The 16,621-nt window shown below is 47.7% G+C and overlaps 1 long non-coding RNA gene across 1 annotated transcript in view; it reads left to right on the top strand.

The window, feature by feature from the left end:
* Positions 1-16,621, top strand: part of LOC119377658 (uncharacterized) — a 54,727-nt gene that overhangs the window by 18,639 nt on the left and 19,467 nt on the right. Inside the window, exon 2 of the long non-coding RNA XR_005180843.2 lies at positions 13,881-13,925. This is a non-coding gene — a long non-coding RNA (uncharacterized LOC119377658). The remainder of the gene's footprint in view (positions 1-13,880; positions 13,926-16,621) is intronic.

The raw sequence follows: 16,621 nt of genomic DNA, 5'->3' as shown, positions 1-16,621 counted from the left end.
CCTCTCCAGTCTGTCTCGTGTTGGGAGTACTCTCCATCCCAGCCGCCACATGAAGTCGCGGAGATGGCCAGGCAGAAAGGATGCCGTTCTCGCGCTCCACGAGACACGGCTGGAACGCGTTAGACGAGCTGGAGGAACCAGAGGGAGCAGCAGCGCCGCCGTTGTGTCTACAACACGGTTTTCTAAAATGTTTACATCTGGGCAAACCTGCTGAGCGTGGCGAGAGAGAGAGAGAGAGATGAAAAAAGGAAGGCCGGGAGGTTAACCAGATATTAGCATCTGGTTTGCTACCCAGCACTGGGGAGGGGAAATAGGGGCAAGAAAGAGGGTCTAGAGAGAGAGAGGGAAAAAAGAGGAGAAAAAAACGCACGTACACACACAAGATAAAAAAACACACACAGGGACGAAGTTCTTCTTACAATCGTTCAAAAAGGCCGGTAGATCGCAAGAAGCGCAGTAGCGCTTGCATGGCCTTCTTCTGTGACGTTGCGTCTGGTCGATGGCGTAGAATTCTTTCTTCCGACAAAGGTCGGTCGTCCAACTTGTTCAGCGCGTTGCAAAGAGATAGTCGCTGTGCATTGTACAGTGGGCAGTCGCAAAAAATATGTCTAATTGTTTCTGCGTTTCCACAGTGGTCACAGGCTGCGGTGTCGGCCATCCCAATGCGGAAAGCATAGGCGTTGGTAAACGCAACGCCCAACCACAGCCTACACAAAAGGGTCGCGTCTGCTCGGCGAAGTCTTGATGGGGCTTGAAGACTTAATGTAGGGTCAAATGAATGCAGTCGATCATGTCTGAAGTGTGGCTCATTCCATTGTGACGTGGTGCGTTGGCGAGCATGCAAACGAAGCTTCCGTGCAGCGTCGGTCCTAGAAAGCGGTAGTAGTAGTTTATGGTCTTCTGCGTGGGCTGAGCGGGCAGCTTGATCGGCCCGTTCATTGCCGATGATTCCGCAGTGACTTGGTAACCACTGAAAAGTGATCTGATGTCCTTTCTCAGTTAGGTGGTGGATAACCTCTGCTGTCTCTAGCACCAGCTGTTCGTGCGGCCCGCGGCGTAAAGCTGACAGTAGAGACTGCAGTGCCGCCTTCGAGTCGCAGAAAATAGTCCACTTGTGCATCGGTTGGTCATTGACGAATTGTAACGCTCTATGAAGGGCTGCCAGTTCTGCTGCCGTCGATGTTGTTGCGTGAGATGTCTTGAATTTAATTGTCGTAACCAACCTTGGTATCACGACTGCTCCGGTTGAACTGTTCGTCAGCACAGATCCGTCAGTGTAGATGTGGATGGAGTCTTGGTACTTTTCGTACAAGAGAAGCAAAGTGAGCTGCTTAAGTGCCGGTGACGACAAATCCGTTTTTTTCTGGACGCCAGGTACTGTAATGTTGATATTTGGTTGAGTAAGGCACCATGGAGGAGTCCGAGGTCTTGCGGCAGGAGTGAAGGAAGTTGGTATTGATTCACCATGGGCGGTCACTGTTTGGGAGTAAGATGTGCGTGGTCGGTCCGCTGGTAGAGAGGCTAGGTGATGGCGGGGAGTGCGAGCAAGATGTCGTATATGTGTCCTCAGCACTTCAACCTCAATGTGTGTCTTGATGAGGTGGTCCCTTGCGATGGCTATAGTCGCGACTGTTGATGCACTCTGGGGCAAGCCTAGACAATCCGGAGTGCTTGAGCCTGTACACTTTGTATCATTCGTAGGCTTGTTTTGCTTGCGTTGGATAATGCAGGCAGGCTATACCGTAGGAATCCGAGGAAAAGAACCCTGTATAGTCGCAACATAGCGGCTGTGGACATTCCCCATGTCTTGCCAGCGAAGAACTTGAACAAATGACAGATGCCTGTCAACCGTTTTTTCATGTATGACACATGAGGGCTCCATGAGACGTCTCTATCAATTATAACACCTAGGAACTTGAACGATCGGAGGTAAGGTATTCTTTGGCCGTTTATCATTACGCTGTAGCTCTCTATTGGTTTGCGCGTAAATGCCACAAGTGCACATTTCTCAGAGGAAATTTCTAGACCTCTGTTACGGAGGTAAATAGTAGCTTCAGTGGCCGCTCTTTGAATTCGAGCTCGCAGTTGTAGACGTGTCACTGCAGACGTCCAAACGCAGATGTCGTCTGCGTACATTGACAGTCTGACAGTGCTTGGCAGGTGCTCGTGGAGAGCGATTAGCGTCAGGTTGAATAATACAGGGCTAAGTACGCCACCCTGGGGAACACCACGATGGCTGTAATGTAGCGAAGTGTCGCCGTCCGCGGTGCTCACGAAAAAAGAACGCTCAGAGAGATAGCTCCGTAGCCACTGAAACATCCGACCACCCACTCCTACCTCTCCGAGAGCGGCAAGGATAGCTTCATGGGTGACATTGTCATACGCCCCTTTAACATCCAGGAATAAAGAAGCGCAGAGACGCTTACGGCCTTTTTCGTGTTGTACGTAGGTGACCAGGTCGACGACGCTGTCAATCGATGACCGACCACGGCGAAACCCTGTCATAGCATCTGGGTAGATGTTGTGATGCTCCAAGTACCATTCTAGGCGTCCTAGTACCATCCTCTCCATTATTTTGCCCACGCAACTAGCCAGTGCAATCGGGCGGTACGATGTTAGCACCAATGGTGACTTGCCAGGCTTCAGTAATGGGACCAGGCGACTGGTCTTCCAGTTTACGGGGAGGGTGCCCTCTCGCCAGGATTCATTGTATACCTCGAGGAGAGCAATTCTCGCACGCTCGCCAAGATGACACAGTGCTCTGTAGGAAATACCATCAGGTCCGGGTGCTGATGTCCGTCCACACAAAGCCAGGGCTGCTTTAAGCTCTTGGATTGAAAAAGGTAGGTCCATGCGGTGGTCACGCGATATCGGGCAGCCACTTGAAGGCGCGAAGTATAAAATGCCACTGCCATATGGAGTAAAATGCAGGCATGTTAAGTGCTTGCGGCGCAGAGTTAAGCCGTGCTCCCGGTAACAAATAACGTATCTTAGTTCCTAAGAAATAGCAGGCAAGATCACGCGCGGGGCACTGATCACCGTGTAACAAACGAAGCAAGAATCGCAGAGCAAGCAGCCGGCAGCGAACAGACACAGACGGGAACGCGAATCCCCCTGTTACGTGGTTGCCCAAGTGCAGCTCGGCAAACCAGCTCAGGTCCACCTGACCAGAAAAACGAGCCAAGAAGGGATTGCAACGACTGAGTTATTCGCAATGGAAGCTGTACGACATGGCAAATGTACCATGTACGGCCGCAAAATACAGTCTGTGCTAAGTACCTTCTTTCCAACAGTGGTAATTCGTATTCTTGCGCTTCCCGGACTTGTCGTTTTACATTCTCGAGAAGTGAAACCCACCCGGAGGCTGATATGCCGTAGTAGCCATAATCAAGCCCCAGAATGTGAATAGAGTCGCTTTTTTGAAGACCGAAAAATGGACTTAGGCAGATATCTGGAGAACCAATGAACAAATATCGACATTTCGAAAAATTTAATGCAGCACCTGAAATAGACCCATACTCAGCAAAAAGCCGTAGGCAACGGGATAAGCTGTCCTCGTTCTTTAGATACAACGTGATGTCATCAGCGAAAGCTGTCACCTTCACGGTATCGCTACCAGGTAGTGGAAGGCCACGAATATATGGATCTTTAAGTAGGGAGCGCAGGAATGGTTCGAGGCTGAGTACAAAAAGTACTGGGGATAGAGGACAACCTTGACGAACTCCGCGGGTAACAGGAAATGGGGCACTTTCATAACCATCAAGAAACAGCGTGCTGTGTATGTTTCTGTATGCGTTTCTGAGAAGCTCAACAAAGTTTTGCGAGAAGCCAAACGCCTCCATAACGCTAAATATGTAGCTATGTTCAAGGCGATCGAATGCCTTTTCTTGATCAAGTGAAACCAAGAGCCCACGTGCTGATCTCGCCAACGTGTACGCAATTATATCATGCGTAACAAAGGAGAGACTATGAATTTCTCTTCCAAGAATCGAGCACGCCTGATGATGTCCTATTAAGGAAGGCGTCAGGCTTCTCAAACGGCGAGTGACAACTGCTGCAAAAGTTTTGTAATCAACGTTGAGAAGCGTAATTGGTCTCCATTCCTCTGGGCGAACAGACGATGGGTCATGTTTAGGTATTAACACAATTAGACCATCGTCAAAGCTATCAGCGAAATCAAAGTTCTCGAAGCAACGGCAAATAACAGAAGTGAAAGTGGCACCAATGTCATCCCAAAAGGTTAAATAAAACTCAAAGGGCAACCCGTCCGGCCCAGGAGCCGAACCGCGCTTCATGGAAGACAATGCCTCTTTCACCTCATCAGCTGACGGACTTGCACAAAGTTGTGCAGCTGCCTCTGGTGGAACCTGAGGCAGCCCACTAAACATTGTGAATGTCTCGGCGGTACCATGATGCGTTCACATTGTCGCACGAGCCATGTTTTCAAAGTGAGCTATAAAAACTGATCGATCACGCGCGGGTGGCAACGCAGCGGGAAGGGCTCTGGCGGCCTGAGTTCCCAACGGACTCGACTGTCTGAGAAGCGAGTTTCTCGCAAAGCGCAGAACCTCGGGGTGAGCACATGGATTACGTCTGCAACGCCAAGCAGCCGCCGACAACGACGATGCGGCAATAAGGCGTTGGAAACGTCCCCGTAACTCTCGCTGCCATGAGCGCATCAATGCAGTTAGTCGATCCGCCCGAAGAGCAATGCGTAGCTTTGTGGCAGTGTCCGTTAGTTTTTCCGACATACGGCGTCTCAGAGCACGCCCTTCGACTGAGCAGTGTAGACGCCACTGTACCTTGAGCGCGTCCCACGACTCGAGACCGGAACCGAACAGGGAGGCGCGCAAGACTCTAGACAAACTGGAGCGCGAACGCGTGTCATGCAGAACGCGGATGTCAAGACGCCATGGTCTCACTGAGGAAGAAAAGGGAAAGCAAGCCTCGAGCACTACTGGTCGATGGTCAGAAATATAAACAGGGGATGATGGTAATTGTATCACATCAGATCGCGACACACAAGAAGCTAGCGCACGTGGGACGTAGAAGCGATCCAATCTACTAGACGATGAACCACGCCGCCAAGTCCAGGCATATTGTGGTCCATGTACTAGTCTGTACGCATCGATCAAACAGAAGTGCTGGACCAGGCGACGCAGCTCGCGTGCGTTCCACTCAGATCGACCCCATCCCGGACCCTGCACGTCAGCTCGCGTGTCTAATACACAGTTAAAATCCCCGGCGAGTATGACATGCCGACCGTCAAGAAAATACACGTCCAGGCGTTCTATGTTTAGAAAAAGTTTATTTCATCGTAGGACGTTACGAACATTTAAAAACAGTGTCCGTACAACAAGAAAATTAACGTACACAAATGACGAAACACAATACACATAAAACGTTTAAACAGAAATGTCGAAGTTCACAGTGTGTCCCTAATGCATGCTACTAAGAACTAGCATGCGCACACTTATCACAATATAGACAATGTACATGACTATGTATATACACAGTACACATGACTTGCTGAACATGCCAGCAAATATGTACAGCATTATGTACAGCATATTTTATGGTACATGTAATTTACATAATTTACAGTTTGAGCATGAAATGTGTATATACAAGAACCTGCATGGCTACGGGGATATGCATACACAGAAATAATAAATACAAACAGATTTTATGCAATATTATTCACTGTGTGATAACCTGGCTACAAGAACCAGGTTAGATGAAAAGCTAGCCGCACACGTCCATTAACTACCGACAGGAAGCGGCACGACCACTGCCGTAGAAATTCCTCTTCCCCAAGGAAGAACAATTCCTCCGACAAAAGGACAGCAGTTCCGAGTAAAACCGTTCCAAAATTGGAAACAGAGCACGACGACGGTGACCGGCTGCAACGGCTTCGCACCTGTTACGCCACAAACAAAAAGCCCCCGCAGCAATTAGAAGGCGCGCAAAGCGACTACGCGAGCAACGACCAGATGTGACAAAACGATTAACTCCTAGGCCACGGAAACCAGTGTTAACGGCTCGCCAAAATACCCGTGCAATTACACATTGCTGCAGCACATGCTGGTTAGAAAGAGAATAATAATAAAAGAAATGCGGGGAGGTTAACCAGGGCTGAGCCGGTAGGCTACCCTGCACTGGGGGAGGGGGGAGGGGGAAGGAAAATAGAGAGAGGAGAGAAAAGTCACTCTTTCAGCCGGCGTAAGAGTTCTGCGTTTGACATCACAAACGGCGAATCAGTCCGGTGTCCTTAAGAAAACGCAACTCTTGTAGCGGACAGTTCGGACAAGTGGAAGATGGCACCATGCCCCACCTCTCCAGTCTGTCTCGTGTTGGGAGTACTCTCCATCCCAGCCGCCACATGAAGTCGCGGAGATGGCCAGGCAGAAAGGATGCCGTTCTCGCGCTCCACGAGACACGGCTGGAACGCGTTAGACGAGCTGGAGGGACCAAAGGGAGCACCAGCGCCGCCGTTGTGTCTACAACACGGTTTTCTAGAATGTTTACATCTGAGCAAACCTGCTGAGCGTGGCGATAAAATGCCACTGCCGTGGAGTAAAATGCAGGCATGTTAAGTGCTTGCGGCGCAGAGTTAAGCCGTGCTCCCGGTAACAAATAACGTATCTTAGTTCCTAAGAAATAGCAGGCAAGATCACGCGCGGGGCACTGATCACCGTGTAACAAACGAAGCGAGAATCGCAGAGCAAGCAGCCGGCAGCGAACAGACACAGACGGGAACGCGAATCCACCCCTGTTACGTGGTTGCCCAAGTGCAGCTCGGCAAACCAGCTCAGGTCCACCTGACCAGAAAAACGAGCCAAGAAGGGATTGCAACGACCGAGTTATTCGCAATGGAGGCTGTACGACATGGCAAATGTACCATGTACGGCCGCAAAATACAGTCTGTGCTAAGTACCTTCTTTCCAACAGTGGTAATTCGTATTCTTGCGCTTCCCGGACTTGTCGTTTTACATTCTCGAGAAGTGAAACCCACCCGGAGGCTGATATGCCGTAGTAGCCATAATCAAGCCCCAGAATGTGAATAGAGTCGCTTTTTTGAAGACCGAAAAAGGGACTTAGGCAGATATCTGGAGAACCAATGAACAAATATCGACATTTCGAAAAATTTAATGCAGCACCTGAAATAGACCCATACTCAGCAAAAAGCCGTAGGCAACGGGATAAGCTGTCCTCGTTCTTTAGATACAACGTGATGTCATCAGCGAAAGCTGTCACCTTCACGGTATCGCTACCAGGTAGTGGAAGGCCACGAATATATGGATCTTTAAGTAGGGAGCGCAGGAATGGTTCGAGGCTGAGTACAAAAAGTACTGGGGATAGAGGACAACCTTGACGAACTCCGCGGGTAACAGGAAATGGGGCACTTTCATAACCATCAAGAAACAGCGTGCTGTGTATGTTTCTGTATGCGTTTCTGAGAAGCTCAACAAAGTTTTGCGAGAAGCCAAACGCCTCCATAACGCTAAATATGTAGCTATTCAAGGCGATCGAATGCCTTTTCTTGATCAAGTGAAACCAAGAGCCCACGTGCTGATCTCGCCAACGTGTACGCAATTATATCACGCGTAACAAAGGAGAGACTATGAATTTCTCTTCCAAGAATCGAGCACGCCTGATGATGTCCTATTAAGGAAGGCGTCAGGCTTCTCAAACGGCGAGTGACAACTGCTGCAAAAGTTTTGTAATCAACGTTGAGAAGCGTAATTGGTCTCCATTCCTCTGGGCGAACAGACGATGGGTCATGTTTAGGTATTAACACAATTAGACCATCGTCAAAGCTATCAGGGAAATCAAAGTTCTCGAAGCAACGGCAAATAACAGAAGTGAAAGTGGCACCAATGTCATCCCAAAAGGTTAAATAAAACTCAACGGGCAACCCGTCCGGCCCAGGAGCCGAACCGCGCTTCATGGAAGACAATGCCTCTTTCACTCATCAGCTGACGGACTTGCACAAAGTTGTGCAGCTACCTCTGGTGGAACCTGAGGCAGCCCACTAAACATTGTGAATGTCTCGGCGGTACCATGATGCGTTGACATTGTCGCACGAGCCATGTTTTCAAAGTGAGCTATAAAAACTGATCGATCACGCGCGGGTGGCAACGCAGCGGGAAGGGCTCTGGCGGCCTGAGTTCCCAACGGACTCGACTGTCTGAGAAGCGAGTTTCTCGCAAAGCGCAGAACCTCGGGGTGAGCACATGGATTACGTCTGCAACGCCAAGCAGCCGCCGACAACGACGATGCGGCAATAAGGCGTTGGAAACGTCCCGTAACTCTCGCTGCCATGAGCGCATCAATAGTTAGTCGATCCGCCCGAAGAGCAATGCGTAGCTTTGTGGCAGTGTCCGTTAGTTTTTCCGACATACGGCGTCTCAGAGCACGCCCTTCGACTGAGCAGTGTAGACGCCACTGTACCTTGAGCGCGTCCCAGGACTCGAGACCGGAGCCGAACAGGGAGGCGCGCAAGACTCTAGACAAACTGGAGCGCGAACGCGTGTCATGCAGAACGCGGATGTCAAGACGCCATGGTCTCACTGAGGAAGAAAAGGGAAAGCAAGCCTCGAGCACTACTGGTCGATGGTCAGAAATATAAACAGGGGATGATGGTAATTGTATCACATCAGATCGCGACACACAAGAAGCTAGCGCACGTGGGACGTAGAAGCGATCCAATCTACTAGACGATGAACCACGCCGCCAAGTCCAGGCATATTGTGGTCCATGTACTAGTCTGTACGCATCGATCAAACAGAAGTGCTGGACCAGGCGACGCAGCTCGCGTGCGTTCCACTCAGATCGACCCATCCCGGACCCTGCACGTCAGCTCGCGTGTCTAATACACAGTTAAAATCCCCGGCGAGTATGACATGCCGACCGTCAAGAAAATACACGTCCAGGCGTTCTATGTTTAGAAAAAGTTTATTTCATCGTAGGACGTTACGAACATTTAAAAACAGTGTCCGTACAACAAGAAAACTAACGTACACAAATGACGAAACACAATACACATAAAACGTTTAAACAGAAATGTCGAAGTTCACAGTGTGTCCCTAATGCATGCTACTAAGAACTAGCATGCGCACACTTATCACAATATAGACAATGTACATGACTATGTATACACAGTACAGATGACTTGCTGAACATGCCAGCAAATATGTACAGCATTATGTACAGCATATTTATGGTATATGTAATTTACATAATTTACAGTTTGAGCATGAAATGTGTATTACAAGAACCTGCATGGCTACGGGGATATGCATACACAGAAATAATAAATACAAACAGATTTTATGCAATATTATTCAATGTGTGATAACCTGGCTACAAGAACCAGGTCAGATGAAAAGCTAGCCGCACACGTCCATTAACTGTGTTTAGAAAATTTATTATCACAGACGCTTCACATCAATAACAATTCAACGTAACATTTGCTCGCTAGACATACGTTTACGAGAATGACAAAACAAACTACCGACGGAAAAACCAAGTGTGCCCAATATTATGACAGCTTCATTTGCTGAGGTAGTTGACTTTACCATACAGACGCACGTTTGTGTTTCTGGTTTCAGAACAGAAAGTTTAACGTCCTGGTCAAGTTTTTCAGAGACGCTGACATCTTTTGTCAGCAAAACTTGATGTTTGAGGCAATGACGACAAACCTTTATCTAACATTATGCGTAGTGTTTACATCAGCCGAGAAAGAGTACTTACGCTTCGAACGGAAAGCCCCCGCACGACTATCTTTCACAGGTGAAGGGCAAGCGCGCCGCGTGCTCTTTTTCTAAAGTTTTTTTTTTTTTTTTGACACGGAGCGGCTTTTCGTTATACCGTTACGCGTTTGCAAAAACTGTCATCACCATAAATGACCTCTACCTTTCTAGCGCGTGCAACGCAATAACTCGGCCGGCGCGCGTCCTCTTCGTCGTCTTCTTCATATTCAGCTTCCCTCCCCGAACATGTGCGCCCGGCGCGCGCTCTCCCATTGCGCGGATCTGTCCGGCGTGGGATGGAATAACTCGGATGGGCGAGAGAAGGAGTACAGAGAGAGAAACAAAAATATAAAGCAAGAGAAACATAGAGAAAGAAATAAAGGGAGAAAGAGAGAAAATGGATTGAAAGACAAATAGAAATATACAGAGAGAGAAAAGGGATGGGAAGAAACAGACAAAAAAGATAGAAAAAAAACAGAGCGCATGACAGAAAGAGAAATAAAAAGCGAAAGAGAGAGAAAGAAGTAGAGAGAGAAAGAGATAGAAAGAAATAGACGGAGTGAGAAATAAAGAAATAGAAACAAAGACAGTAATGAGATAGAAAAAAAAAGTCACAGTTTCGCCGCAAGGGCGAAGCAATGAATGCGATAGCAAGAAACTAATGCTATACGAAGTGAGGCTCGCCAATGGATACTCTCAGTTTGAACAGCGCTTCTGTTGCAAAGGCGGCCGAAGCAGCGAAGGAAACTAGCGTGCTTCAAGTGTCGAGCTGTGAAACTTGATAGTTCGCGCTCATCTTCTATTTGTTCGTTTGGCGGCGTCCCTGAGCTCGAGTGACATTCGTACGCGCCGTAACATGAGCGCGGACACCACGGGGAAAGCGTGAAACATTCCTCTACCCCTCGCCACGAGAAAACCGCGCGAGCAGACAGCGGAAGGGCAAGCTTCTCCCATGCGCAAATATAAGAAGAAGCGAGTGAGCTCGCCGACGACGACTTTTAAATGCGCCCGGCGGGCTCCTAGCGCCACCTCGCTGGTAATGAAGAAACGCTTATTATCGCCTGCTGTCTCTGAGTCCGTCCAGCGCTAAATGGTGTGTATATAACGCTCGCCGTTAGCTACGTGGAGGATCTGCGTTTCGTGGCGTAGTGGATAGCGCCGCTCGCTGTGGAGCAAGAGGTCCTGGTTCGATTCCGCGCTTCAGAAGCATTTTCTGAGTTATTTTTCTTTGGGGCTTTTATATATATATACATACTTATATACGGTGCATGACGGCGGCGACGGCGACGGCGACGGCAAAATCCAGCCGAGACTGTCCATATAATTGCTATCGCAATAAAAACGGAGAGAAAGAGAGGAAGAAAGAAAGAAAAAAAATTCGGCAGTTCCACGTACCGTGGGTGTCGACGTTATGCGAAGCATGCAGCGCGAAGGTGACTGTGGCGTAATTTTTACTGAGCGAAACGTTACAAAGTAACGCTAAAGATTTGTATAAATTTTATGCGCACACGTATATGTTGAAGAGCCGCATATGTGTTATAACCAGTTGTTTACAGTTGGGTAACGCTGCCAACGGCAACGGGGCATTACCAAACACCAGAAGCGCTAAGCTGATATGTAGTGCTTGCACTTGTCAGTTATGATGGAGAACGCACGCAACTTTCACGAACCCGTGTGCATGTGTGGAAGAGGTTCTTGACAGTTCTTGAACAAGGTCGTCATCACCGTGGTCAGTGAGCACCAGCAGCTGGTCATGACTTGTTATTGAATCCGGTCGTGATTGCAGTGGTGAGGGGTCCCTGTGTAGTGAAGTATGAGGTATGGTACAGCTGTTGGAAATTGTGGATGCCTCGGTCATTTCGTCGACAAATTGTGAGCCGATAGAGCCGGCGACATGTCGGAACCTGAAGCCACTCTTCGCGTTGGTGAATATAGGCCGTTGAGGCTGGAAGGCCTTCGTGATATTAGCGCGTACATGCATAGTGCTACGTAGACCAACATCAGTGGATGACGCTTCTCGTATTCGTAGACTTCCTAGGCGTATGTGGCCTACGTTACCTAGCCTACAAAGCGGCTGTCAATCAATGTGGCATCATCCTCGGTCAGCATGAGGCCATCGCCCAGCCTCGTAAGAAATGAAGAGGACACTGCGTCGTTCTGGCGGAATGAGTGCACATTACGGTGCGATGATGTGAATATCATACGTAACTTTCGTTAATGTATTCCTCCGGGGTCGAGCAATGTTTCAGTATAGCTTGCTGAATCATAGCAATACAAGTGTAATGTTTATTAGACTGCTATAAAAGCGGAGGCAACACCGTAACCACAGACGTTAATCTGATATGACGCACGTATCGTAGGAGTATACATCGTAGGAGTATAATGTAGTGTTTATTGCTTTCTTGCAAAATTAGATAGCCAGCACCATAACCACAATTTACGTTGCACCGACATTACGCCTGCATATGCTGTTTTTCAAACCAGTTTACAGAACCTGGCGTGGCTTTGTGGTAGAATACCTGATTGCCACGCAGAATGCTTGTGTATTCGATTCCTGATGGGGTCCTCATTTTTTATTCATCCATTCGCGCGTCAACGCTGGCCGATGGTCGGTTTTTCTTAACGCTCTCGCATTTAGTTACCAATGTCTGTTCTCGCCGTTCCTCGGTAGACATAAACTGTCAATCACCGTGGCGCATACCCGTACACCGCGGCCCGTGGTAAACGGGCATGTGCCACACGTGTCTAGTGGAAAGGGTTTGACGACGTACGCGACAGGATTTTCGCGTTATTCATGTCATGACCCAACAGGTCATATTCGTCAAACTCCCTTACCCTGCCATGCCAGTTTTGGTCTACACCAAGTTAAGGAGGCGATCATGAGAGCACTCAGACGAAGGCCTGCTAGATAGATAGATAGATAGATAGATAGATAGATAGATAGATAGATAGATAGATAGATAGATAGATAGAGTAGATAGATAGATAGATAGATAGATAGATAGATAGATAGATAGATAGTAGATAGATAGATAGATAGATAGATAGATAGATAGATAGCTATATAGATAGATAGAGAGATATAGATAGATAGATAGATAATAGATAGATAGATAGATAGATAGATAGATAGATAGAAACGCTCAAAGTGCCACAGGTTCGCTAAGAAATGCTTCACATTTATAAATGAAAGGAAACAGGAAGGCGCCCAGCTCCGCACTTCCTTCAGGCATACTTGAAACCGTTTACACATACGCACAGTGTGGATCACTAAAGGTGTTGGCCATCGAGTAGAAGGGATATGCGCCGAACGGTCACCGTGCCGCCATATTGTTGCACCGGTGAAACGGCTCCACTTTATATCTATCCACTTACCTTCATCAGCAGAGCAGAAGCTCTGCATAGGACCACAAAAAACGATATATACGGTGACTAACGAGGCAGTCGAACAAACGTCAGCCACAGTGTTCGGCTTGTTCAACAGCAGCCACGTCATCAGAAACCCGCGGTCCGTGCCAGGCCGATCCACTCGTGGCGGCAAAGCATGGTGACAGGTGTATACGTACAGTCAGCGTCAGAGTTTGGAGACCATTAGGTCTCAGGAAACTTTGATATACAATAATAATAATAATAATATAATAATAATAATAATAAATAATAATAATAGATAATAATAATAATAATAATAATAATATCTGGGGTTTAACGTCCCAGAACAACGATAGTGATTGTGCGAAGACTCCGTAGTAGAGGGCTCGGAAATTTCGACCACCTGGTGTCATTAACGCGCACCCAAGTCACGGGTACACAGGCCTCAAACATTTTCTTCTCCACCGAAAATGAACTTTGAATATCCCAGCAATTCGTGACTGCATCCGGTCGAACTGCACAATACGTGTTGTTAGCGCGTTTTGGAATAGGCCGGAAACTTAAATTCAAGGTTGCCTGCCAAAGCAGCGGAATATTCGGCTTTTCTTGCGACTCGTGGTCTCTAAACATTTTACGCTGACTGTACGTTTTCTTTAAACGCGGGCGCGAAAGTAAAAGAAATTGTGTTGTACGCGCGCGTCTAGTCATTTGCCAAAACATCCTTCATTCACTTACTTTTTCTCTCATTCATTGCAGCCAACGGACACACCTGAATTTGGCGGCCACGTGGTTGAGCGATCGGTAAGTGTATTGTGCCTCGGGTCTTCTCTACTGCTTCACGCTCCTGATGTTTCTTTTTTTTAAGGGGGAGGAGGTTCGTTTTTTCTCCTATAGCATATGGGTCCATGCATCCATCCTACGGGCACATGAAAAGAAAAAAAAACTCACATGGTCATTTATACATTTCGCCTGCAGGTTCGCGCCAGATCTGTATACTTTTTCAGACTGTTGGCGGCATAATTTTTGCACTTTTTGGCTATTTTTGAGGTACCTGATCTATCGTAAAAATTGGCTAAATGTATGTTAGCACATACTACGTGGCAACTTTACCAAAACTTAGGCCACTGAACGACCACGGGACTTGAAATCTTTTCAAGCGTGTACATTATCATTAGCGACCGGATTTTGCGGCAACATGCATATTTTGTTCCTTTGCGCTCCTATCGCGCCATTTTGATATTATGAGCATGAATTAGAGGTTTAAGAAAGGCTTTTATAGTGCCTATAAATGCCTATTTTTGGCGTTCGTGCCTAAATGCTTACAAATGCCTATAAATGCCTATTTCAAAATTGGCGCTGAAGTTTCACTCCCAGGTGCTGTTTTGAGACCGTTTATTCATGTTACCGCCGTAACATTGACGGTTCGGAACTATGGAGTTCGACCTAGTCTTCTAGTTGAACCAACTCCCGGAAACAACCGCTAGCAGCAGTGAAGTGGGACACGCCGGCGAGCATTCGCCGCCGTGCTGACATGGCGTGACCTGTTGGCGAATACGAAACCGCGGAGAGCAGTCAACGGAAAGGAGGGTGAAGAGCGATAAAAAAGGAATAAAAATGTGATGTGCCGCACCTTTTGTTTTGTTTGTAATTTGCTTTTCAAGGTGTTCAATGCAGTAACGTAGCCAGAAATTCTTTTCGGGGGGGGGGGGGGGGGGGGGTAACCATACTTTACGTATGTTCGTGCATCCGTTCGTATGTGTGCGTGTATATACACACACGCGACACTTCAAAGTTTCCGGGGACGGGGGGAGGAATTTACTACCCCCCCCCCCCCGCCTGGCTGCGCCAGTAGTTCACTGCCAGGGGAGAAATTAGCTCTACGCAATTCTATTCGACCCGGCCAATAGGAAAAATCCCTCCCTTTTGGTCCCTTAGCTATCTGGCTATCTGCTCCTGTTCTGCTCTTCTCAGTCATACCGAAAAGACACCCAGGAGTGCGTTGATTGGGCTTTGTCCCGCACCGTTCGCAGAGACCGTGTTCTGCGGACAATGCGGGACAAAGCCCAAATGCATGGCTATGTTCAACTGTTGGCGCCTTTGTGCCATCTTAAGCAATAAAATTTTTGCTTTCCGGTTGTAGATAGAGGTCGCGCACGTCCCCGTTTGAAATTATTTGCATTTATGTGAAAGTTTATTGTGCCTATATTTACGATATTGGAGGCCTAAAACGTTGTTGTTTTGTCTGCCTGTTTTTGGCGACTAAAACGAGTTTTTTTTTTTAATGCCTAAAAATCCGGCCTCTAATTATCATCAAGCCAACGCCAACGCGCGCGCTTTCGTGCCATCCAAATGATGCAAGAGTTTTTACGTGGACAGCTCCAGCTAGAATGGGAGTTGTGTCTACAAATGGAAAGGGATCAGCCTGTTTAAACCAGTGATAGATTCCTGGACGAAGACACACGACTACAAAGATGCGTCCAAGCGCCGGCGCCGCGCTCTATGTAGGCTAAAATTACACAGTAGCGACACCACCGCTCACCGGAATCACAAGGCGGGAGAGGGATCGCGTTTCATGACTCATGTTGACATAGCTTCTTTCCCCCGTGTCATCCATTCCTGTGTAGCGTCCATGGAGCGGGCTTGTCGGCAATAAAGAACAAAGAAAGCACTTAAAGCGCACCACGGATCCCTGTAACTCCGCTCAATCATTCTGTGCGGATGCGAAAAGCTTTTGCGGCGATCGATTCGTGAGGAGGCAATAAACTCCGATGCTGAGGTCATTCGATGAGTACTTGGCAAAGTGGTTCAGGACGCCTTTAAACAGGCAAAAGCGCTTGACGTCGCGAAAATGAACGAACGTAATTGGTTGGAGTATCTATGGAAATTCTTTTCACGTGGGACGGCGTTCGCTTGTGGCGGAGCTTCCATTTTGCTTAGGTTGTAACCGACTGTAGATAAAATACCTGTAAAATGCTAATTCCTTTAAAGAATTTGCCATTTTTATCGAGCCAAACAACTTCACTGTGCATCGCACAGGTTACGTACTCAGGTAAATCGGTGAATGGTTCAAATGAGCAACTTTATCGCGGTGAGCGGAGCCGTATTGCTCAGGATGCTCGTAAAAAGTAAGATTTTGATCGACAATGCCTTCGTTCAAGTGAGGTCGCACTCAAACGAACCGTGCCACATTAAAGTGTTAAGCGTACACTTACAGGCTACTCATCCATGTTGCCAATAAGACGTCAAGTATCTATAGCAGCCTACTGAGAGCAACCAATGCTATATCTACAAAGTCACTTAATCCATGCTTCAGTCGAAAATTGATTTCACAGCATAGTTTCGCACACACACACAAAAAAAAAATTCTCAAGCTTCCTTATGCATTCGCCTAAGACGACTCGAAGGCGAAAGCCACCTTCTGTTTATTCTCAGTCGATATACTGATCCCGTGCGAAATCATTCTGCGCCCAACGTCGTGTAAAACTGCCTCCAAGATC

Source organism: Rhipicephalus sanguineus, unplaced genomic scaffold (genome assembly GCF_013339695.2).
Source record: "Rhipicephalus sanguineus isolate Rsan-2018 unplaced genomic scaffold, BIME_Rsan_1.4 Seq533, whole genome shotgun sequence".
Classification (NCBI taxonomy): Eukaryota; Metazoa; Arthropoda; class Arachnida; order Ixodida; family Ixodidae; genus Rhipicephalus; species Rhipicephalus sanguineus.
Note: the sequence above shows the minus strand (reverse complement) of the source record. Positions and strands in the feature narration are given on the sequence as shown.